The 26607-nt window shown below is 39.1% G+C and overlaps 1 protein-coding gene across 19 annotated transcripts in view; it reads right to left on the bottom strand.

Annotated features, from left to right (window-relative positions):
• LOC118249967 (poly(rC)-binding protein 3-like) overlaps nucleotides 1-25806 on the bottom strand; it is a 514794-nt gene extending 488988 nt beyond the window's left edge. For 7 of the 19 annotated variants that reach the window (XM_050708836.1, XM_035550507.2, XM_035550506.2 and 4 more), the window contains exon 1: nucleotides 25352-25805. The gene's annotated coding sequence lies outside the window, so the exon portion shown is untranslated. Of the gene's footprint in view, nucleotides 1-25351 lie in introns of all 19 variants that reach the window. The other 12 variants (XM_050708844.1, XM_050708845.1, XM_035550520.2 and 9 more) reach the window with 8 other exon arrangements.
• Nucleotides 25807-26607: the final 801 nt, after the last annotated feature.

The following is a 26607-nucleotide window of genomic DNA, read 5'->3' as shown; positions in this document are numbered from 1 at the left end:
GAAGCTGATTTGGAAGGAGAAAGAAAAAAAACTTGTCAGATAAAATGTCCACTGACTTTCTTCATACCTGTATACAAATACACACAAGTTTCAGATGAGACATGCTAGATACCAATCTAGCTTATTTTTGTGTGCAAATCCAAAACCTGATTTTTCTGGAAATAGCTTGACAGAGTTGGATTTGCACAAGAACAGGTAGTCTTTGGGGGTTTCATCATTCAAAATGTTAGCACATTCCAGATGACACCTGAAAGCTTGCAATTGTTTCTATAAATGTTGAAAACCAGCAGCACTAATTTAGTCTTGAACCTGAATGTGGAAATCCTTATTAGGTGATCATCATGCAGCAGAAACATTGTTTGTTTGTTTCTTTTTCTTTGTTTGTTTGTTTTTTCCTGCCAGCTTTGAAAGGTAGCAGCACAGGTATCCAAACATTTTGTAGGTTTAGAGAGACAACTAGAGAATCATCTCAGAAGTAGGGAGACTTCAGAAACTTGCTGGGGGAACAACAAAAGACTGCAAAGAGGGCATATTTTCTTATAATCTGTACACGTAGGATTGGAGAATATATGAGCCACATGAGGTCTGGCTTTATTTCTCTCTTTTTGTTCTACCATTACATATTAATGCTCAAAGAGAGGTCTCTGAGAACTGAGAAAGGAAATTGGCCAAGAACAGTTCACTGATTTAATAGCTTACAGAAACAACTTCCATGAAAATCTAATGGGTTTCTAACTTGCCACCATACAGAGAAGTAGCTGCCTCCCTATTTCCTGGGCCTATTTTTGCAGAATTGACTGATGGAGCAGATGTTCATAACAGGTGAGACTCCAGTTTTGCTGCTTGCTTTTTGTGCCCAGATTTTCATAAAAGTTCATCAGAGTGAGCCCTGACCTTTGTCCATGACACAGGAGGTTTTAGCTCTTGAGCTCCTTTGAAAAAGTGGCCACGTGTACTGAAACCCTACAGCATATGCACGGACACACACACAATACTTATCTCTTAACAACCTGCTCAGAATTCAAGCCCACTGACTACTCATGTAGCAAAAGGAAAGGAGGAAAAAAAGTCACCATCAAAGCAACAAATCTCTTTGTCACTCCCTATTTTAAAAGAGTTCAGTGTTTTTGCATCACACTCTTTACCTACATTTAGTCACACTGCTCACACATAGCGTGGGTTTGCTCCCAGAAGTGATTTCATTGAGAAAGTCAGAGGAGCTGATCAACATTTAAGGGAAAAGATTAAAAATCTGAACAGGAGCCGTTCCAAACGATGAATCTGATCTTCCTCCGCATGCTTTTGCTCACACAATTAATAAGGTTTTATAAAAAATGATAAGACTACTCCATGGTGTCTGGTTATCATTAGATTACCATACCCCCAGAGTATTTCATAGCCAAGACAGCCTGGTCTTTTTGCATAATTTAAACAGCATATCCACGTACTAGTAAGACAAAATATGAATTTGAAGGTCTGCATTTACATCTGTATAGCTAAAAAGCTATTTACGAAGTGTACACCAAGTCTGGTTCAACCTATAGTACCAAATGTTTCCCATTTTCCAGTTATGATCCATCTGATCTCTGAATACAACTGTGAACAGCTGTCACAGACTCATCAGAAACATCTTCATGTTACTAAAGTAAATTAAAAGAACAACAACAACAACAAAAACCCACAGACATTTTCAAACTTAGCACTTGCTGTCCACAAATGCCAGGCCTGCATGGGTAGGCCATGCTGCTAAGTGCGCGGGAGAAGGCCCACGGGCCTACCCAGGCAACGTGCAGCCTGAATTCAGCACAAAGGCTGCTTAGCTTTTTTGGCCTGTATGTGCAAAAAAAAACAAACCAAAACAAAACAAAAAAAACACAACCCTGGGCAGTGGAAAATTAATTGTTCTGTTTGTTTTTGAGTAAAATTAGCTGTATTTCTGTTGTGCTTTTATCTGTAAAACCAGACGTATTTCTACTGTAAAGTTTAAAAATACAAAATACTGCACAAGCACAATATTCACTTCAGGTTAAACTAAATGTTGGAATGGGTGTTTTATTTTCCTTGAAATGTTCTCATTTTCCGAACAAACTCCTTTTGTGTGAAACTGGAACTTTCTCACTCTTCTGATTCATGCAGTCAATCAAATAATTGTTTGCATCACTCTACCTACACAGTTCTCTATACAGTTTCTACTGTAAATTGTCTCTCTTAGCTGGTTATAAGAACCTCAGGCAGGGTAAGTATGCCTAAATCTGAATGAATACAAGCAGGAGAAAGGGGAAAAATCTCAGAATTCTGCTTGGCAGTAAAACTAGGTAAATCAGCAATCCCATCTCTGACAGTATGCCCTCCAAACAAATCTGTTTAAATGTGCCTGTTGCTTCCACTGGCTGTGGTCTTCAGAGTTGGGCTGTTTCTCCCTCTTTATGTGGCTTTCTACTAAAAGTCCATTTGTATCAAAATCAATATATTCATTGCCATTAGTGTGAACAGAATGAGCTCAAAGAATGAACTTCTTGAAAGGTTTCACTCTTTACTTGTGGGAAAATCGGAAGACAGTCTTACAGTGAACTGCAGCATCTCATTTACAAATGTTCCATTTCTCTCTTAGAAATATGAGACCGGAAAAATTGATTCAGAAACACAGACCTACTTCAGGACAATTGGTTTTAGGAGGAACACAGTCTTGTGAAAATGTAATCAGGAAGGAAATGGAGCTCCCAGGAGGAAATGGTGTAAGATTATTATCATCTCTAGATGTGCCAATAGAACACCTTATCATTTTGAGATATTTAAGGAATATCTTTGTCTGCAACATAATTTAGCATGTTTCTTCAACTGCTAATATCATTTGTCTCTGATGCAGCAGCTCTCTGTGTTTTTCAACGTTTTTCTGTTTACATTGCCCAATAATTTTCTGCTGAATGCATGGATCCCTAGATAATAAAATAATTTTTTTCTACCAGTAGGTTGCTATTGTTAATTATCTTTCACTGATCCCTTAGGAATAGTCCACAGATGCTTGGAGGTCTGTAAGATCATAGCTGAAAACTATTGTTATCCATGTAGCAATTATTATTTATGTTCCCACAGAAATGTTATTTGAGTCTTTACAGGACAAAGTAAAATACGTCATTTACATGTGGGCTGCCATCCTCTTAAAACTGAGGGAAACTCAACTTGTTTTATAACTGAGGGACCTCCTGGAAATTCCCACCTCTCTACACTGACTAACAGATGTACTTCAGTTAGCTGTTCAAGAGCCTGAAGAAGGGAACTGCACAGTCTTTATATTCAATGGTGGAAAGCTTGGTTCTTTTATGCATCTTTTTAGGTCACTCTAAGTGGGCAGGCAAAGATCTGAGTTTCTCTTTTGTGTTACTTTCAACACAGATTCTTATGTAGATTTCTGCAGGCATCATGTTAATGAAAACAAGCAGCTTATTTTGTATCAGACAGTTCAAAATTAACCAAGAATATTAATGATTGGACATCAGTCTCTTAGAGAACTGGCTCCTTGACTGTTCATGGCACATCCTTTCAGAAAACAGTGTTAGGAACTCTGGCTTTACCTGGGAGGTGCACAGAGAAAGAGCAAGAGTAGGAACAGCTGTAGCCTTATCAGCGTCCCATGTCCCAAACTATTCATGTTTAAGGTCTTACGTTTGGCTTGGTTTTGTTTGTTTGATATTTGTTTTAGAATGTTAGTTTTGTTTTTAAAAAGGGAGCAAAGCACTCTCTTCTAAGTGTTTTCTCCCTCTAATTCCCCCAGATGCCACCCATATCAGGAAATGGATGCTGACCAGTACAAAGCAAAGACTGGAAAGAAGTTCAGGGGTGCACATATGTTGAGATAGTTTGAACTAATATTTATCATGAAATCTGCTTTATTATATGTATTTTGTTTAAACATCTAATTGTAAATATTGTTTTTACATGAGAATGAGAAGCTGCACTCACTTATATTGCAGCAAGGCAAACCTTGTCTGATGTTTGTCAGCTCTGTAACTATTTTGTTGTATTGTAAGAGTATGTGCTTTGGAGCGCTAATGTGCTCCCTCAATTGTTTTTCTTGCTACTAGCTCTATTGACAGTAAGATTTGTGTGGTACTGCTATACCCCAAAGGTCATTATTCAAAACATTTTTACACATCCCCTACCTTCAAGAATAGAAAGTTAGCTCAAATAATAAATGCAGAGACAGTTTCCTTCCTAGTTATTATGCCACAAATAAAAAACAACTGAAAAGTTGAAAAATGAATAAATAGTGGATAGAGTCTTCAGCTGCATTTTTTGTCTATACCCACACACGTATTTGTAATTTTAAAAAAGCATCACAATGAGGTTATGTAAGCTAGCAGCACTTCTCATATATGAACCCCTTGGCTTCTTGAAAGATTAATTACCAGAAATAATGCAAACAGAAATGTAGACTCCTAACTTCAATATTTATATAACCATAACATTATTCAAACAGAGATTAGAATGGCAATTAGTGGAAGTTGTGATACTTGATTTCTTGCATCTTTTTGAATTTGGCAGGAATTGGGGCTGGGAAAGGCTTAAAGGATTAGGAGGATGGCTACGGAGAGACAATATCTTTGTCTTCACTGCGATGGCTAAAAAGGCCTTATTTTCCCATAATAAAGTTGACACTTTCAGTGACCAAAGAAACTGCAGTACATTAAGCCATAAAATAGCTGTGAAAAGTCCAGCCCTCTTCATGTTCAGGCACAATCCAATGGGGAAGATGTAAGACTCCAATTCTGACTAAATAAATAGCAAGGTGAGGACATTCACTCCTAGCTAGTGACCAAAAAGCAGATAAAGTTGCCACCACTGCACCTGTGAAGACATGCTTGGACAGTGTTGGATTGCCGCCCCAGTACGAAACCTGCAGTTCACAGTCATGCAGGCACTGCAGGTGAGCATGAAATGTCTGTTTCATGATGATGATGGAACAGGAAGGCATAAGGCATGAAAAGACTGGCAGAGGAAGGGGAGAGGAGCAGTGGATGCCCTGCTTCATAGCTTCAAAAATAATTATGAAAGGAGCAAATTCAAAAAAAAAAGTTGTGGCTCCAAGTAAGATGTCTTAGGTTCCTTCGTGCAAGTCTGAAATCCTGCAATTCACTAACACATGGAAAGCTTTCTGACAGTAAACCTTTAGTCTGCTTTCTGCATACAAGCAAGGTAGTGGGAGCTACTGGAGAACCCTGGGATGAGCCTCCAGGGCTCACAGTGTAAAAAACTTATGTGCCTTGAAGCAGTTTGCGAGACTCTTAAAGGCTGCAGGAGGAGGACTAGCACAGACACAAGAACAGTGTTTCCCTTTCATTTCCCCCTTCCAATTCACTAATTTCTACACTGGTCAAAACTGTCATATATGTGACAAAAGCAGGAAATAATATTTGGTTATGAGAATTTCTGTGTTCACTGTCCCTCAGCTTCTTTCCGCAGGCTCTTAGAAATACTCAATGCAGTGAAGATGATCTGTTTCTTGAATCGCTGGGGAACACTTCCAAGTCTGCAATTCCTTGAGTATGAACTGGAGAATACCTACTCAGATACTGAAATGTTGCCACCTGGTTATATTGTAGGTCCTGCAGTACTTATCAACTCTCATCTCAACATAATGGAAAAAAAAGGATTGCTGGTAAATTAGAGGGCTTTCCACACCTTACTAATAATTGCTATTTTAAGGAGGAAAGCCACACAGTTCCTAAATGAAAAGGGAAAAAAATTACTTTCTCAAAAGAAAAAGAAGGATCGAAGGATCTTCCTAACCTATGAGTCAAAAAAAAGCCTGTTTGATAAGAAACAGATGTCAACTTTACCTGATACTAAAGAGCATTGGGTAGAACTGCACACTTAAATTATGCAGACCTGCAAATTCAGGCCATTTCCAGATTTGACATGATTTCGGTAGCAATCAGGCATATATTTGGGACAGTAACAGTTTCCCTGATTTGTGAAGCTGAGGGTTTGCTCCACCGGTTTCAGGAGGAATTGATGGCAGCAGAGCAACCTGCAAAACTGAGCTTTTGGAGAACTGCTGAAATAGGTCAACCAATAAGGCTGATTTTTCATATAGCCAAGTATGCTCACCTGTAATCTCTGAAAGCCTGAGGCTGTTCTTGTTCTGGTTACAGAAGTGTTTTCCAACTGACTTAAGTTCTGAAGTTAGGTTCACGAGAACAGGAATGAGGGTTGGTCACTGAGCCACAAATGTGGATTCTAGGATTCAAACCCCACAGCTGGATCTCAAGGTGCAAAGTGCACATTTTCCGTGGATTTAAGCCTTAAGGCCTTGTTATGAAAGTACCTTAATTGGATCAAAGCCTAGGTTCTTTTCCATTTCTAACTCATCATCTGTTCCTAATTTTTTGAGATACCAAAACCAGAAATCTGAAGCTGAGTGGGCCCTGCCAAATCTCATGCTTTCTAATGGGCAATAATACTTATGTTTAATTTAGAGTTGCATCAAAATAATTGAGTAAAATGCTACAGGAGAAGCAGCAAGAGTAGATATAAATATCTAACAGAAGAATCAAGTCTTTTGATGACTTTAGCTTGAATCTGCGTTCAAATTTTGCATAGCTTGATCATAAACAGCCATCTGTAGTCACTTTTGAGGCTCACATTCTTAAGTAACAAAGCATGTCACATCCAATGCCAGAATAACCCAAACAGACTGCAGTTAGCAGCTGGGACTAAATGGTCACTTTACAAAAAAAGCATACACCTTTTAGCTAGGTATAGTATTTTATTTAACATTTATTTAACAAAAAAAGCTATCACCTTTGAGCCAACTAACAAAAAGAGTGAGGTACAAAATCAATATTTATATCCTGAATCTGAAAATTAAAGGGTTTCTACTGTGTTGAACATCAGAATATAGGTCCTTTTTTTTTTTTTTAACAGTCCCCATTAAAAAAAAAATATGTTTCTCAGAGTTGTAAGGGGGAAGGTAAGACATTATTTATTTATTTATTTATTTATTTGTTATTTTTTGTGGCAGAGAACCATACTCCTGCTTTAAAGAATGCATGTCAGAGACGGCATCTTTTGAACTTGCTCTGAGCCATTTAAAATATTTCTGTGCAGCAAGAGACCTTGTGGTGACATGTTACAGTGTTCAAAATGCTGAAACAAATACGAGGAACTTCACCACTGAACTTACCCACAGACAGGAACTTCAGTGCTTATGCGTGTTAGCTAGTAGGGTAGACTCGGAAGCAAGTATATCTGCTAAACTAAATTACGCTAAATGACAATATCTTAGTAATGCTACATATCTTATCCCACTGGTTTAAATTTCAGTAAAAAGGAAACCCAATATTACTTTAAAGTTTACAGATGAGACTAGACAGAAACAGATGAGGCTAGCATACTACCATGACTCATAATAAAACCCAAGTAAAGCTGCCTGTGAAAAGTTCTACAATGAAAATCAAAACCACAGAAGACTTTGACTACATTGGGGTTTGAATAAGGAAATTGAAATCTGAGTCCCTATACAGAATACACAAGTTTATTTCCATGCAATATCATTGCAGAGAAATAAATAAAACCCACACTGCCTGTACACGTATGTGTATTTCTCAAGCTTTAGTTTTGTGAAAACTGTGAATATCTAGGCAGATAGCAGATTGAATAAATCTCAGTTGTAACTGAGCAGTTACCAAATACTGGCCTGGATTATTCCTCCTCATAATACATCTCAAAAGAAAGATGTTATAAGAAGGAATTTTCTTTAAGCATCTGTATGAGGCACTCTTATTCATTGAGTCCCTGATTCATGTGTTGACTACTCATTCTACCCCCAGCCAGCAGAAATTACACGTCAGGTATGCCCAGGCAAGATGGCAGCCTTCCTTGAAAGAAATGCCAATGAAACTATACTGAGGTAACTCCTACATTCAAGACAGGAGACACACTGCAGAAAATGTTGCTTATTACAGAACAAATATTTGAGACCAAGGTGTCTTACTAACTGATCTTCCAAGCCCACATAGGCATCATTTGCATCAGCAGATATAAATTATGCTAGGCAATTAGATTTTTTGGGAACCCTTGTTTTCTGCTTTTCTTTCTACTATTTCTGTTTATGATCACTAATTTATTAAAAATGAGGTCTTAGCTATTTTCTTAGTACTTGCATCAGTTTGTAGTCCAGCTCTTGACCCTGCAGTAAGTTGCACTGCAACAAAGTGAGAGAGTTTTAACAGAGAACTGTATGCTTGGAACCTTCAAACTACTATCAAAAATCAGTACCTTCAAAATTGGTACTGGATGAGAAAGGGTGCCTACAAACAAGCTGCTGTAGGATCTATTTAGAGTCACCTACCAACACTTTTATTTTCCTTCAGCTAAACTTTAGTTCATGTGACATGAAAAATAATTAACTGTTTTGTTTAACAAGTTTTGTGTTATTTTCCTGTAAGACTACCATATTGATCCCAACCACTTGTATTCTAATTTTCATGTACCAACTTTTATAAATATATTTATTTAACAGCTTAATGAAGGATCTGTGTTCTGGGAACTTCAGCTACCTGCAGGCATATAGTCCTATTACATTCAGAATATTTAGCAATTTTTTCCTTATTGTTCTGAAGTATTATACTTCATTCAGCTCTTTGTTGCAGCTAAAGATAAAATCCAAGTCATCTACAGCGTCTACTAACAAGTGGCCAAAAAGATGTGTAAGCGGTGTTTTGACTCACTGTTCTGCTTATGTGGTGCTATGGCACAAGGGCTAAATCTAAAGTTTAGTATCATAAATTCATTTTGATGTAAAAACACTTCAGTGATAATACTTCCTGACCATTTCCACCTGCCATTTTTACTCCATTCCCCCAGAAATACTTGCTTCCCATGAAAAAGTCTGCCAGAAAAGCCTTTTTAATGTTAGTTAGAGATGGAAGTAACAGTGTCTCTTGTGTGTACTTTGAAATGTGTGTGCTCCCATTCCTTCCTCTGGCTTGACTACATCTTCCATGATGCTGTGGGTCATCGCATTCCCATGATCCACTAAAAAAGGGATGAGACTACTCTTTAAAAAAGGGGATACTGCTTGGTCAAGAAGTCAAGTTCATAGAAAAATATGTTTGCCTGAACTTCAGGACATACAAGGCACTATTGAAACATCTCCAAGCTGGCACATTTTAGGCATTAACCACATTCGTGCTTTTTGACAGTTAGCTTTTGATTTTCAGTTCATTTTTGAAGAATTATCATCTCTGAAATAGGTGAAGGAACCGAATGGTTCTGCTGGACACACTCTCTCTGAGTGTAAGAAACAACTCCTGACATCCTTTTGGTCTTGTACCATTGTCTGGGGATTTAAGAAGTGCAGAAAAGAGTTTGCCTTTGTCTTTTGTGCTGACGAGGCAAGCAGGAAAAATCAAAATTGCAGATTATAATAAGTACACAGTTGCTAAAGATGGAACATCATTCTCTTATTAATTCAACTTCACTAATTTTTCAAGAGGGATTTAGAAAGGATATACAAGAAGTCTTGGTGTGTGTCTAACATGAACAAGCATGTTGAGTACCAGTACATCCAAAACGATGTTATTCATCCTTTCTATGTTCTTTGGATAGTGAAATCATTGATGAAACTTGAACACTAGACAAAATGTGAATAATATGTATGTCAAAAGTCCAAAAATGAACATAGAATACTGCATAAAAGCTAACGACCCACAGAAATTTCTGAAAAGCAGACTCATTTAGACCAATAGGAAGGAAATTTTATAAAGTGCTCCCTTATGAGATCCTCCCTAGAACCATAAATTTCAGTTTAGAGGAAATTAAAATAAAATAAAAATAAACAAACAAACAACAACAACAAAACCCACACCCTCTAATACCCATAATTAGAACACTTTAAGAATGCCTTACAGGGAGAATAAATTTAACTTCAACACCAGGTCATCTAAAGTCTCTCATTGTTTCAATCAGATATCTTTGATTTTCCATGTTTGCTGCTAGGGGAACAAATGAATGATAACAACTGCAGGTTCCTCTTTTCTATTCCTTTCTCATTCCTCCCACATTGTTGCACAAAAACACTACCTTTTCATTACGTAGAAAATTTCCAGCATTTCATGAAAATAAGAGAAATACCTGATGCTATTTTTCCACAAACTTTTAAATGTATGCATATTCTAGACACCGTTCTAGTATCACCATTTGCGATCTTCAAAAAAGACTCCTTCAATATCCACACTTCAAAACAGCCTACTTTAACAGTCACACTGACAATAGAGTTAATTACGTACTTAAGTACTTGGATTAGCTAAAACCTGAAAATGTAAAAGAAATTCAAGTCCCAATCTATGTCAGGCAGGATGTTCTATAAACATACGGTATCTCTCACCATCATACTGCTTCATCCTTTCTGACTCTTTGTAAAGATATCAGTAAAGAAAATATAAAAATACAACAGATACTCCAAAGTATTCCTTCACATCAGGTTACTGCATTTCTCCAATTTCTGTATAGATTTTGCTTTCAGAAACCTCAAGAGCTATTTTGTCTCCTTATGAGCAGATAATTAGACATGCAAAATAGAGTTGCATCTCCTATAACATCTGTACTTGCCTTTACGACATTTATCTACTCTTTGAAATATTCCAATTGGTTGATAACAGGGAATTTCATGTGGTTGATTACAATTCACTTTCTCTGAAGCACAAGCATTCTGGAGATAATTCCTTTCCATTTATTTAAAACAAATTCCATTTTACTTTCTTTTCAGGGCCCTTAAAGTGTTCTGTACTAGAATTACTTATTAACGTAAATGAGGTTTAAGGAGAATAAGGCCTACTCCTCTATTCTCTCCACCAAGCCCACCAGGTTTCTCCAGAAATCTATAATGAATTCCATATAATAATTCCATAAAATAATTCCATATAATGAGTTCCATGACAACAAACTCTTGCTGTGTGTATAAAAACAGGTATTTGTTGCAATTGATCCTTTCCCAGGAAATACTCAGTGAATTGCCAATTTAAAGTAAGAAAGCAAATGAAAGCTGCTCTTACTTTTACGCTTCTGATTAATTCTCCTCATAACCACAGCTATTTATTTTGGCTGCAGCCTGTGTGCTGTTTTATTGGATGAGATACTGCCCAACTAGTAAAAAAGGCCTGGTTTCAAGGGCCGTATACTCCCATTTTAGATGAGATGCCCTTGATCATTATCCCACTGCAACTGAGTTTGGCCCAAACTCAATTTCCCCAAGGTTTCCCCAAGAAAATGTGTGGCTATCACTGGACTAAGAGAACTCTTTACGCTATTACTCCTGATTTGTATTGCCTCCGTAAAAGAGCATAAGGTGAAGGCTTAGCTAGAATAAACGAACATAGTACTCTGGCTTATCCTCCACTGCTGGAGAGACTCACGGGCCAGTCTTCTGTAGGAAAGAGCAGAAATAGTCTTTTGCACCATGGAGCAATAAACTTATGTTTAAGTGTGGACTGCACACTGTTAATATACACAAGTGTGCAGTGTGGATTACACACTTGTGCACTACATGTGGAGTACAATGGTGACATTTCCAAGTAGCAATCCAATCATATAAGGCCAACACAGTACTGCCTGTACAAAATTTACTGAAATGGAAGCTGAGTGTTCTAGCAGAAGTAAAAGGGTTAATGAGAAATCTTGTATAAATCACATTTTGCAGGAATTGCTCTGTTACAACAGATTGTGCAGCACTATTTTTTCCCACTCTTTCTGATATAAGCACCCTAGGCAAACTTTCTAATTAGAGCAGCAGATGTATGCAGTGCCATGTCTCTGTGAAGTTATTATGCCCAAACCAAATTTTGTCACTAGCAGCCAATAATTCATTTGTCTACTAAGGGCTTGAAGTGGCCGTATCAATTATTTAAAAACATACCAAGAAGAGGAATCCATTTAATATCTTCTGGGAAGCCCAGTTATAAAACGGGGCATGTTCAGATTTCATTCACGATATTGTCATTTTAAAAATACAATATTACTAATTAAGGCTTAGTGCATTAGGCCATTAGAACTTGAGTGATTCATGACAGCATAACGATCTTGCTTATCATTTGTGCTTTAATTTATGGGATACTAAGAAAAAACAAAGGGGAAAAAAATCAAGCTATTTGCAAAACTGAAACTCATCCAAAAATTGCTTGCAGTAATTTCTTCTGAAAAGTGATTTCACTGTGTGTAAGTGCTATGCTGGTAAGAAAATGCTTCCTATCAATAATTAAAGTATAATGAAAGTTTCATGTGTCAGAAGACACCCTCAAAAAAGGGCTACAAAGAAGAAAGCTGTTTTTCATTCAGACCTTCCACATTTCAAATCTCATAATAACAGCCTCCTCGAAGAAGCATTTTAAATAAACTATTTAGTGAAATATATGACAATTCAAAGCACACCAGAAGCCATAACAACAGTGAAAATTAACACCATTCTGACAAAAGTTACAGAAAAAGATAGATCCATACACTGCCAAGCATTCCGAAATGCCCAGGATAGCCATGAAAAATTAGAACAGTTGCCATACAGCAAGATTGTGCACGAAAATGTTAGTGAGAGGGCATTAAAATAAGCTTACTTTTCTACAAATCTGTGTTGATTTCAAGTGTCTTAGCTGTCTAAGAAGGTGTGGACACTGATTCCTATGGGTGCAGCATGTCAAAAGTCTTGCCTGGTACCCATCATGGTAAATCTGTAGTCTCCCCTTCGGGGTCAGTGTCCTCCTCACCCATCAAGGACATATTTGGATAAACTTTAAGGAACTAGAAGTTTCTAGGAACTAGAATCAGCCCTCTGGCAAATGTAGCTGATCCAAAAGCTACTCAAGGCAAGCCAAGGGAAGCAAGAAGCAGACTGACATAAGCCTGTTAGAAAACCAGTCTGAAAACAAGTAATTCTGTGCACTGATTCAAAATAGCCACATCTAATACCCACAAAGACAGAAGGTAAGCAGGATTTTCAGAGAGGTCCTTGGCATTAATATTGACAGAATATATTAATACCCCTTTTTAAAATCTACAGAAGTTAGGAACTGAAACATGATAGAGGGGGGATTTTCAACAAGGCCCAAGTTTTCAACCACATGATCCCACTGCTTCCTCACTTTATTATTGAACTCCACTGTCTTCACACTATGTGAAAGCACTTATGTTAGCTGGTGGGAGGACAACCTGAGGACCATCCGAGCTCAGGACTGCCAGGCTGGCCTTCAGCAACATCCCTCAGCAGGAGGAATACAGTCCCTCCACTGCCAAGGAGGCACCTCTAGCATGTCTCTGCTGCTCAGGAGTTTGCATACCAGTGTGCAAGTGAGATCTGGTACAATGGATCAACATATTAAGCAGGGTAAACAACAGAAAGCTAGTCATAGAATCAGAGAATCATTAAGGTTGGAAAAGACCAACCTGTTCATGTGGTCCAACCCTCCCCCTACCATCAATATTACCCTCTAAACCACGTCCCTAAGGCTCACATCCAACCTTTCCTTAAACACCCCCAGGGATGGTGATTCTACCACCTGTCATCTCCTGTGGCTTTGGCTACTTGGACTAACTTGCAGTCTCCATTGCCGTCTCCACCTTTTTCCATGCACATCACTCACCTGCAACTACAGCTACTATTTTAAAAGTACACTAAGTAGGGTTTTCCTCTCTTGTGATAAGCTTAGTTAATCTCATTTCAGGATGCAGGTAACTTATCTTAAGTAAATTCAAAGCTTTCTTCAACAGGATCTCTGTTCAGTAGGCTGTGGTATACAAGCACTATTGGTGACAGAGTTGCAGCAATTAGGCCTGGAAGCGTCTGAAGATGCCACCTGTTTTTCTATGCTCAAAGACTTCAAACAATCTTTACTATGTAGAAGTTTGGCATGCCATTATAGGCTGTAGCGGGTAATTCCCAGTTCATGTACTCATCCAATCTTATCAGTACTTGATTCCTGAAATTCAAGTTGAGTAAACCTTAGGCTATACCCCAACCCACCCCAAAAAACAGGAAATCTTTAATTTTGCTTTTGTTAGCTTCAGCTCCGTTAACCCAGCACGTTTCTTTCTGGCCTTTTTTTCTTTATTTTTTTCCATTTTCACTTATGGAGCACCTAAACTTTTATGGAGGTGAGAATTCCTCTGAAGCTTATTGATAAATGGGTTGGCTTTCTCAAGTTATTTTCCAGGCCCTTAGAAAGTAGTGCATGAATAACCGTAGAGATGCTGACCACAGTTTGAAAACTATTTTGATAGGACCTCATTCAAAACTCCAGAGAAACCCTGTGCTGTCCAAAGAAGTGCAAAGATCTCAAAGGGTATTTTTATGATACATTTCTGAGGTGGTTTTTGTTTTGTTTTGTTGTTGTTCCTATGCACTGATTCTTATCATAGTAACAGCATGTGGGGAAAAAAAAAATTCAAAAACTATCCAAAGCATCCTAGGAAAACAGGTCGCATATTGTCATGAAATATTATTTAAAAAAAAAATGTTGGCCAGATCAATAGTTCATTTTTTTAATACAAAAATTCTTTTCTTTTCATTTTTAAATAATAGCACATAAACAATTCTGGGAATTGCTGCATTCTTTTCAACCAGCAAAAACATTTTGGTTTTCTGAATAGAGCCACTGCAAAGGACTCCAGGCTATATTCGTCGCAGCCCCCATCTTTGTGCAAGCACATGCTGGCAGTTTAGTCCACAACACAGATCTTGAATCCCTTCCATGCCCAGGTCCGCAGGACAAGTATGACTCAGAGCATACTCCTACAAACACACAAACACTGCAGCCCCATTAGGTTAAATGGGACAAATCAAGTGAGTGACATTTTTTAGCCACGTAGGTATACATAAATCTTAATGCTGTGACACAGACCATTTTCCTTGAAGACAACATCTACACCAGGATGAAAGGTAGCTCATTACTAATTGACTAACACCTTGCAAATAACATGCATAAAGTTATTCTGCGGGGGAAGCAAATGTCAACAGGCACAGGAGAAAGCAGAAAGGAGAGTCTGGTGCTGAGCAGCTAATCTGAGTTACGGTTCCAGCTGCTCCATTCATTGTGGGATTTTACTGAGTTTGAAACAGTGCTCATTGTAGGAGTATTGCAGCACTGTAGTATTTAAAAAGGCTACAGTAAATAGCATCTCTTATCTAATAAATAACAAAACTATGTCTTTTTCATACAGGAATCAAGGTGACAGAAAACAAGGAATATGGTATTTTTTCTGTTTACTTTTGGTTTGTTTGTTTTGGGTTTGTTTGCTTTTAATGGCAAATACAACAAATCCACATTAGTTAAATATTAATCTATTTGTATAACACAGTAATACATAAACTAGTTTGCATACACCTGAACTTAATAAAGACAGCTACAGTCATATCACTCTAATTACAGAACATTCACCCTTCCTTGTGAAATGTTGGTTAAAATATTTTATGCATGGAGGAAATTACTTTTAAAAGTTGCAAATAATTTAAAAGCTTCAGTTTCATGACTTTACTCCTTTGTTTTTGAGGAGAAAAAAAAACAGCAAAAAGCAAATTGAAAATACTATGAAGTAATACCCTTTGCTTTAAAAATAAAGCCATTTCATTTAAATTATTGAAATGTAAAAAGGTCAGCCACTTGTATTTGCTGTCCTCTGCTTATATTATACTTCAAGGAACAGAAATAAAATATACACCTCCCTTTTCCTTGTAACTTTAAAATCAGAAAATGAATCCAGAATAAAAACTTGCTATACTAATTTCTAGGCTCCTCAAATGAAGTACAAATAGTAAATCCACATGAAATCTAATGCATTCTTGATTAGGACTGTTGGATAGTCTGATTCAAAAATAATTTTGCTTAGAGCATAATGGCTACCTCCTGTTTGTAAAATAAATGTTTAGAATATTGGATTTGTTTAAGTGTCAAAACATCAACTCTCAGCAACTGAAATTTAATCCAGCAGAGAAACGGGACTTGTTCAAACTATAAACAAAGATTGCTTCTGTCTTACTAAAACTATTTATAGTAAGAAAACAGAACCAAGCCAAAAGAAAATGAGTCTGCAAAAACCCTGTAGAGCACTAAGCACCTGAAGACAAAACCTATGTGCAAGTGAAAATGTGAGTTAGGCACTTGACGCATCACATGCTGAAGGTCAATACCAAGGACTGGTATAAGGTTAGCCATCGCATGAACAAGGAGCATGATGAAAACACCACTGTATGTAACTTCACACCATATTCCATAATAATTTAGGAGTCCTAACCAGAACTGAACTCTGTCATGCAAAAACTTAGTTTTTTTAAGACTTGCAGAGGAAGACTGTGGGCAGGACTTCTCTATACTTTGGGGTAATAAACACTGTGCAGAAGAGACCACTGAAGCTCAAGTACAAGATTAGATCGAGAAAAAAGTAATATAAGCAGGCCATGAATATATTTAAGGAGAAATGAAACCAGAATTCTGAAACAGCCTCCAAATAGTAGTATGGGAACTAAATAATCCCTAAATAGTTGTAAGGAGGAGTTTGATCAGTACATGAAAGGAATTATATGATATCTTGGATGTAAGAGCAAGGGATTGAACTGGATAACCCAGAAGAATCAGTCATATCTTCGTATGAGTATGCAATTCTCTATAGGTATGCTTAAAGAAAGAAAAAGAAGCATTTAAAAAATGTTATGAAAAGACACCAGAACTCATAGAATGTGATCAAAGTAAAATCAAAGATCAACAGCTAGCACTTGTGATTTCTTGAATTCTAAAATATTTTATTTTAATAAGTTAGCTAAGTTTTTTAAATGTGTCTTTTACTCTAGTCTAGACAGCATTACATCATATCTCAGCATCTTATTTCTTACAGTGATCGCTACACTGTTCTGTTTCAACCCTTTCCTTCCAAGAGTGGAATCCATAGTGTGATTGTATATGTGCGTATTTGTGCATAATTGCCCTCTTTAATATTAAAAAAATTATTAAAAAGATAACCAATAAGATTTCACAAAGAGCTTTATATTTAATTTATTACAAAAAGTATTCTGATCTTTGCCTCCTTTTCTATGATGGCAATTTATTCTGATTTCCTTTTCATTTTTTTGATATTTTTTCTTTTTATAACAAGAGAGACATGAAGCATGTTACCATTTACGAGTAAGTTTAACACATGCTGTACTTGTACAGCACTTGCAGGTGCTGTTAAGAGGCAATAAGGCAGAAAGGTGTTCTGGTTTTGGAGCCATAAGTAACAGATTTTAAATAAATAAATAAAACAGTACAAGTCATTGTGAAATACGCTGGGGCCTATGAAGGAGATAGGGATGGAGGTTGTGAGAGGGAAGTGTGGAGCCACCAGTGGGACTGCTGAGGACAGGACTTTGCTATTTGTGATCCAGTGGGGTGAGTGTGATGCCAGCCACATGTCAAAGGCTCTGCTCTGCTGGACAGGATCACAGGGACCAGGCAGCCCCAGGGAGGGTTACGATATTCCTGACAATCCCACCTCTGGGCAAGCTGCCACAGGGTTTTTTCCCTGTGATGAAGCCCTGCTTCATCATGTAACTAAACACCATGTCACCATGCATGCTTACAGGTGCTGCATTAAACACATAAGCAACATAAATACTGGCTTTTGTAAATTTTAAACACTTGAATTTGCCTCCTAATTGTTTTGAGCATTTTTTTCTTTGTATCCATTTAAACTGCTCATTGTCTCTTTCTCTGTGTCACCCTAACCAGACTCTCTTCTAAATAATTTCCAACTCTGAATCTCATCAGGACTTTTAGATCAAGAGCACAGTTTTGTGACCAGCTTCAGTCAATTTTACACTGCCCTTCTTCACGTCCCCCCTGCCTCTTTGCCTCGAGGCTGCTGCAGTGCTGATAGTAGTTAGTCAGCTGGATCAAGGAGCTGATCTGGATGAATTTTTCCTTTTTCATACTACCAGTTGCAGCACATCATTCAGGGGTAGGATGGCAGAGTGTGCAGGACTCCCCTTTCAGCAGTAGCATGAATTTAGATCAACTCAAGCTGATCTTGAAAATACACTTCTAACTGATATGTACAGCCCCCTCCTAGCCTAACCTTTCTCCTTCTACCATTAGTTGTGCTGTCTTTCTGCACTCTAGCCTCCATCTCTGATATGTCTTCTGTTTTCTACTTCTTGCATTCTGTTAAATCTAACTAATTCCAGCCCTGTGCAATGCCTGTCCCTCTTCTATCCTCTCTCTTAAGTAGTCCCCATTTATCTTTGCACATTTTCGCTCGTAAAAGTACGTTGTTACCCATTTGCTAAATCCTTTCCTTGATTCCAGCTGCTTTACTATCCCTGATTCTGCCTCCCATTGCTGCAGCTCCAGGCTGCACACCCAGGTGTCACACACAAGCAAAAAGTGAGTGGAGGTGCAAATTTAGAAGTTGCTGTTAAGATTTTGGCCTTGAAGATCTAGCCTGAGTTTGTCATTGCAATATGCACAGGAAAGATCTCAGAGGAGTAGATGATCCCATATTAGCCATATGGCACTGCAGATTTTACCTTCAGACTTGAAAAAAAAAAAGTCACAAAAATTTCCCTTTCCCAGGTTTTTCTGTATTGCCAGGCAGGGGGATCTGCCAACCCCTTATCCTCAAAATACTCATGCAGGCACTGGTCCCCGCTGAGAAAGAGTGATGAGCCTTAAAACTAACCTGGTGGCTAAGAACAGTCAAATCCACTCTTCTTTCCTAGTCTCTCTCCCACATTACCCTTGAAAGCTGACTATAAAAGGAGAGGGAAAATTAATCCTCCTTTCCTGCTCCCTCACATTTTACTATTACCACAGCTTAAACTTTGTAGTACAAAACCCAAAGGGGACTGCTGTGATGGCTAATTAGTTGATATCTGTAAGTTATCTGATATGTAAAGTATTACCCATGAAATACTCATCTGCTTCTAGATTTCACAAGGTATTTTTTTATTAGGTGAAAATCCAAATAAAGAAAAAAAACTCTTGCATGTGGATGGACATTGAGAAACATACGGCTAAAATCCTTAAATTTGCACTATCATATACAAATAATATATTTAATATGTTCCAATATTTGGCATGTTCTTTATTTAGACTTCAAATTTTAGAAAGGACATTCAGTTTATTTCATACTGTCACAGAATTGAGCAGTGAGGCACTGCAGAAAACCAGTGATACTGCCAAGGAATTTTAGTCTAGTGATGCAGGGTGCCTGGAACATGAGCATCTCCTACAAGATGAGCTTTCCTGAAATAATAATAAATGATGATACTTCATACTTTCCCTATTGTCACTGTTCTACGAGCACTTAGGCAAGCACTGAAACTGAGGAACAATTTCATATGCCCAGGAATTACTGAATTCAGCCTTAACTACACTATCCCATTTTAGGACTACATGGAAGGCCACCTAAGGAGATGTTGAGGCTGTGACAAGAACTCCCAAGCCACAGATCGTGCCCCTGCAATGGTTAAGTGAAAGAGGAGCCCTAACTTTGAATTTCCATGTTTTTCTATTGTAAATCTACTCTCCTATTCATTATATAATTCAGGGTGTATAAACCTTTTGAAAAGTAACAGTTAAAATGGGACGTATCTGTCCATCAAATGGGACCATTCACATTCTTAAACAAGAATACTTGTAATACTTGCAACACAAGTATTACAGTTGTAAAGTTCTCTCTTTCTGCTCGTTACAGCTTCTGCTGGATGAGATACATTTCATTAGGATTCTGTGTTCCAGTGAGTAGCTACGATTTTGTCACGTACAGCACTTAATGTCCAGTGAAGCTTGGAAACACTTCACAGCCACGTGCTGACTTCTGCTCTAGAAAGTCAAACTTTCTGTCTCTTTTCCTCAGAGGTTTTCTCAGCCCACCTCAGGGCCCTATTTATTTCCCAGCTGATGCTCCTTGCTATTCACCATGTCATCACTGAGTATTGGTGTATTTCTACTTGGATTACTGAAGCAACCAACATGAACTAAAGGTGTTGCCCCAAATTGCTATGGCTGGCTTGCAGATATGTTTTATGCTGAACTCACCCAGTTGAAAAGATGGCAACGGTATGACTGATAAGGGAACCATACAGTCCTGGCTGTTTTATTATACTGGAACTCAAATAATCCAACTGCTTTAATTTATTTTTTTATTCTTTTTTACTTTCACTGTGAATCAAAAAGAAAAATCTCTACGGGAGCCCCAAATGACTCATTATAAAAGATATTGTTGTATGCAAGTTGCCAGTAAGTTTGAAAAAGACCTTGTCACTATATATGTCATTTACATTAATCAAAGCATGCTGACAACCAGTCATTAAGAGGATTTAGTTTTCATCATACCTCAACGGCCTACTGTAAAACTTCAATATGAAACTAAACTTTTTAACACACAAAAAAGACTGATTAAAATTAATAATAAACCTTTTTGAAACTATTTTTAAGCAAACTAAGAGACAGATGTTAACCAAATACTGTGTAGTCAAAAACCAACCATGCCCCCAAAACAAATGAAAGAACAAAATAAGAACTTTATCTTTCATTTACAGAAGATAAGCATTTTGCTACCTTAGAGTCTATTAATTATCCGCAGTATTTAATATCTACATATCTACAATAATATCTAGTATTATATCTACAACATAGATGAGAAAGTCATGGATGTGGAAAGATAAACAGATCCATAATCAAAATGCCTGGATTCACGCGTCCTGTTAAAAGCATTGTCCGTTAGCAGAAATCAATAGTGTGTTATGTATTTTGCCCTATAAAAAAAAAGCTTATATTTTGTTGCTGGTAGCACTGCACTGTTGGAACAGCTACTTAGCTGCCAGCATGGAGCTACAGCTGTGGCCCCAACAGGAGGAACTAAGCTTACCCCTCATCCAGGAATTAACTGGGCTGCCACAAACAAGGCAAGACTGATCATGGGGACTCAGTAACACAGTTTCATTCTGAAAAGAACATTCCCTCTGGATTATGCTTAGAAATGTGGCTCCCATCATGAAAGAGCAAGAAAGCTCTTAGTCACGTGGAACATTTTGCCAGCAATGCCGTGGCTGTCCTTCATCAGGTTGGGACCAGGGTAGCAGGAGCTGTTACATTCTGTTATCCCAAAAGGGGAACAATAATATTATTTTCCCACTTCCTGCAAACACTTTCTCCACACAAAGCAGCCTCCAGCCTACACAGGCAAGTAGGGTACAATAGCTGTATACAAATACAAGGAAAACTGGCATAAATTATAACATACAAAGAAGAAACACTGTTGCAGTAGCCTCCTCTCCACAATTACTTTCCATCTGACCTCCTACAAACAGTTGTCACCAGAGACCTGTGGTAGCACTACCAGCCTGTAATTAAGTCTTCCATATCTACTGTAATACGGAGGAAAAACCAAGCAGATCACTGAACGCAAACTGAGACAGAGGAGTTTCACTGCTGCTAAGGGTGAGGAAGCGACTTGCTAGATTAGCCCTGCACCACACAGCCACTCCAACACCAGTAAGTTAGATCCTCTGCCTGCCTTAAGAGCCAGCCTCTTCCATCCCCAGCCATGCACCAGCACTTGTCACCGCTGACACTCGTCCACATCCACCAAGACTGAGAACGTGACTGCGTGTGGTGCTGGTCTCCACTCGATGCTTCCGCTACATATGGTTCCCAGGAGTAAAACGCTAATTTTCTTCTGTGTGCAGGCAAGTGCAGCACAAATATATATACATATATAAGTTTCTTATGAAAATTGTATTTCTAGCGGAAAAAACACAAATAAAAAGTCAGCTTTGCATAAAGTAGCCTCATTTATCTAAACATTTTAAAATTACAAATATACACGCAGATCAAAACAGACATAGTACCATTTAAAACTGGTGGAAATGGTGGGGTTTTCAGAGAAAATTGGACTAATTTGATTTCATATGGATTATGCTACTGCTTTTTTAATGTATATTTCCATTGTAGTCTACATGGATATAGATAACACCATAGCACTCTGCCCCCCAAAGTCCTAAACAACACTACATCGGTTTTCATTCCCTTTGTTAAAAAATTAAGAAAACCTGACATAAATATAGCTTCCTCAATAAATGTCTGAATGTAATAGCGATTTTGACCTGCAATAAATTGCTACTGAAACTAACGGGTAGTTGTAGGTTAGGACAGCACCAAGCACACACGGTCTTCAGCTGTGGAAGAGCAACATCCACGCAATAAAAACTCCTTGACTAAGTATTTTAGGGTGATGTTGCAGAATAATAAAGGACCATAAGAAAAGGAAATTGTTTCAGTTGGCTAACAAATTCATAGAGACAAATCCCGCCTTACTTTTATAGCAATAAGCTCTACAAAGTCAAAGCGACTTCTGAACTCCCTTCCCATGACTTTGCTTATAGCAGTTCACAGCTTTATAGGGCGTGTTTCAAGAGCAAGAAAAGCTTCAGAGGTGAATAAATGCAAGTTTTATCCAAGCCTCAAAACATAAATTAAAGGCAAGTTTCATCACAGGTTACGGACACGATACAATAACCTGAATGGTGGTGTGCTGCCACTCACGTCACCAGGAACAACCAACAGATCAAACTCCACATTAACCTTTGTTTGAGCATTTTTGTAGCCCTCTGAAAGTGCTTGTCTTTCAGCTGTTATGATAAAGAAATGCATTAATCTTTTTTTTTTTTTTTTGGTACAAACATTCCATTCCTTCACCAATGTCAACAGCTAATCAACTAGCGTAAGGAACCCAGCGCATGCACTTGTGAAGCAAACACTGCTTTTTCACAAACAGCTAACGAATACCAAGGGAATTCTCTTAAGAACCCCATGAGAAAAAAAAAGAAAAAAAAAAACACATGCAAAAGTTGTCTGTCTACTGACACATTTTAGCATTCCTGCAGTAAAATAAAGCATTTACCTATAAACATACTATTTGCACCCAAGGTAAAATCTAAACAAAATGACACATTATAAATCTGTTGGCAATTGTATCCTTTAGAAACATCCTAAATCCTTCTATGCTTAAGTAAAAAATCCCGACAACTCTGAACACAAGTAACTGCCAGTAACTTCAGCAGGAGTGGTGGATATTTCAGCCTCCTCCAGATTAAAACGAGGAGGCATGATTTTTATCATCAGAACAAGAGATGTCCTGTGCCACATGTGATTCTAACAGCAAACTCCATCAAATGAAGAAGATTTTATCACATCATAGTGCTTACCAAGAAAATGTGCTTAGCCAGTAGTCAGGTTTCAGCAGAACAGCAGCTGACAAGCTAACATGCATCAGCCTTATTTACTTATTTAAGCTGCTACTGTACTGTGCTGGTTTTCATCTTTTTCCTCACTCCTGCATACCTTCAGGGATCACGTACAAAGCACATCAGGTGTTCTTCCCTCTCCGCTACCAGGCATTAAGAACAGCAAAACTCACTTGAAGCATGCTTCCTGCTTTCGCAACATCAGCTAGCCCCAGCAGAAAGAAAATCCCAAAGCAAACTTGTGTAAAATATTTTAATTTAGGCTTGGAAGAAAAAGGAATGATAAAATGATTCTTGAGAGCACCAGACTACTTCCATGACTGCTCACTGTTGTTGAACGTCATCTATAAAGCATGTGGAGAGATTGGTTGTATTTGAATTGCATTAACTAGACAGGCAACTGAGATGTTCCTGTATCCATACAGTATTAGGGTCTCCGAGCACAGGTAATAGCAACCTTTTAAATTCATTTGTACACTTTCAGATGCAAAAAATGATCCAACCTGTTAGAAAACTATGCACATAAAGTGATCTTCCATGTGCTTTAGATCCATTAGATTTCCTAAACAAATTCAAGTTTCACAGTCAGACGTGTTATATTTTTGAGCTCTGAATGTTCCTAACTGTACATCACTGTGCAGCCACCTTTCCCTCCAAGTTCTTAAAAAATAATAATAATAAAAAAAAAAAATCACCTGCTTGTTTTGAAGCAAACAACGGAGATGTGAAAAATCCATGAAAAAGAGCTAGGGGGCTGTTATGTTGCTTTATATTAAGTGACACTTTGCAAATGGCGCCCTGCAAGTTATGCCTTAACTCCTTGTTAAAATGCAACTAAAATCTATACTACCCTACTTCAGACACGTCGGTAAAATACATAGCTGAAAGCACACTAAAAGACTGGGGAGAAATCCATGAAGCAGATAAGTTACTTGATTGCCTCTGAATAATAAATTGTTCCCCAGCAGCTTCCAAATAGACTGTTTTACTGTAGAAACACATTTCTGTTGTCAATAGGAACAGTTAGCTGAACAGCTGAAGAAAGAGAAACAGGCTAAAACAACTTTGGAATTGGAAAGTAAACCTGGCTGCAAAGCTTCTGCTGTCTGGCCAGAGTAATAATGCTTCATCTCTCTTTTTCGTACTGAACGCTAATACGTGATGGCAAACGATCTGTTTGCTCTGGATCACAACCCTATTTTCCCCACTTATCCCTGGAATAACACAGTCTCGGGCTGCTGGAGGAATAGAAACGCCAGCAATTTGCGTGAGCCCTGAAGTTTCCCCTCTAGGCAATCCCCTGTCGAGAAGGCAGGAGAGGAATGGGAGCCAGCACCTTGAAGGTGCCAGTGATGATCTACAGAAAGATGTCCTGGAGCACAAGGGACTGAACTCTGTCGAGAGCTCTATGTTTTCTTCCTGCATCCTTGACCAATTTCTCCATCAGCAGCCTCTGCCGTGCTCCTCGCTCTATGTACAGTGGCAGCGTGGAAGCTTTATCACTCCCCATCCCATAAACACGAAATACAAATGCACTTCACAACCACACACATGCACACACACGCACTCAGACACACGTGCACACTCACTCCCCCCTACATCACATGCAATTCTTTGCAAGTCCCCTGCGAATTGCTTAAAAACAGAAATCAAGCTCACACACACACACCAAAAGAAAAAAAAAAATAAGGAAAGAAAGAAAGAAAACCAAACACTGAAAAGGAGGAGGGAATGGGGGAGCGGGGGGGACGAAGGAAAAAAAGAGCAGCTTTTTTTTTTTTTTTTCCCCTGCTGTTGCTGTGGCTTCCAAGCATGCAGTGCTAAGGAAGAGTAGTTCCCCACTTTCATCAGCCAGCTACATCCTTGGGGTAAAAAGGAGCAGTCCGGAACGATGCTGAGGCTGCAGAAGGGAAAATAAGGCTTTGCAAACATGCCTGGCTCCCCGTGAAATCCTCTCCTCCACATCCCCTCCTCCCTAAAACCTGCCCTAAAGGGGGGAGAGGAAAAAAAAAAAACAAACAAAAAAAGCAACAAACAAAACAAAACAACAACACACAAGGAAAAAAGTGATGAAAAGACACAACTCACCTTAACAAGGGGTGTTGGATGGGGTCAGAGAGGAGGAAGGGTATATAAAAAGATCTATTTTTAGCAGAGGTTGTGATAGTATTGAAACACACAGACACAGGGTTCGGAAGCGGGGAGAAGAAGAGTATTAAAAAAAAAAAACGAGGTGGAGGGGGGGGAAGAGAAATTATCAAGAAGGTGCAAGTCAGGCTGGGAGGAGAACGGAGAATCCCCGCGGAAAAAAAATAAAAAATCGAAAAAAAAAATCAAAAAACCAAAACCAAACACCACCACCACCAAGAGGAGGAGAAGGAGGGAGCGAGAGAGCGTGTGGCGGTGCCGCCGCTCGCTTTGGTTTCTCTTCTTCGGGGGCGAGCGAGCGGCAGCGGCGGGGCCGCGCAGCGTGCGGGGGGCCCCCTGTGGCCGCCGTGCCGTCCCCCCCCCGTCCCCGGGGGGGTTCTCCCGGGGCTCGCTCCTCGGCCGGCTCCGGAGGCTGCGGCGCTGCCGCTCCCTGCTCCCCGCTGCCGGCCGGGGGGGGCTCTGCAGCCGCGTTCACGCCGCCGCTCCCCGGCCGCCTCCGCGCCCGCGCTCCCGCCGCCGCCCGCGGGCGCCCCCCGCCGCCAGCAGGGGTTTGGGGTGCGGGAGGAGCTGCCCGAGCAACCCCGCTTTGGGGTAGCGGGGACGCGAAAGTTGGGCGGGGGGTGGGGGATGAGAGTCGGAGGCGGCTGGAGAGGGCGCTTGGGGTCGGGGAGCATCAGGCACCAGCGCGGGGGTGGGGAGCTGGGCTGTCCCTAACAGTAGTCAAACTGCAAGAAATCTCGGCTTTAATAGGGTGCCATGGCTTTCGGGGAGCACACGGTGATGGGTCTTGGTCCGCGTGGAAGATGCTCACAACATTTTGTTGATGAGGAGTCTCAGAGGGTCACCATTCCCTTAACCCACCGACAAAATCCAGCAAATGTTTGGAGGTAACAGAACCTCTTTATCAAACCTGTCACCCCCCCAAAAATACCTCTGCAACTAAAAATAAATCCAGCAAAACTTGCTTTCAAACAGATAAACGTGAAACCTTTGGAAACTTAGGGACATGGTTTAGTTGCTGACATTGGCAGTAGGGTGATGGTTAGACCAGAAGATCTTGGAGGTCTTTTCCAACCTTAATGATTCCACGAAACCTTTTCTCATCTAAACCGAGACTAATAGAAAAAAAGCAAGTGCAGAGAAATAAATGAGCTTTTAAAAACCAGTATTTTCTATCGACAGTGCTATTAACAATT

The sequence above is a fragment of the Cygnus atratus genome, chromosome 2 (genome assembly GCF_013377495.2).
Source record: "Cygnus atratus isolate AKBS03 ecotype Queensland, Australia chromosome 2, CAtr_DNAZoo_HiC_assembly, whole genome shotgun sequence".
Lineage (NCBI taxonomy): Eukaryota > Metazoa > Chordata > Aves > Anseriformes > Anatidae > Cygnus > Cygnus atratus.
The sequence above is the reverse complement of the archived record's forward strand: the minus strand, read 5'-3'. Positions and strand labels throughout refer to the sequence as shown.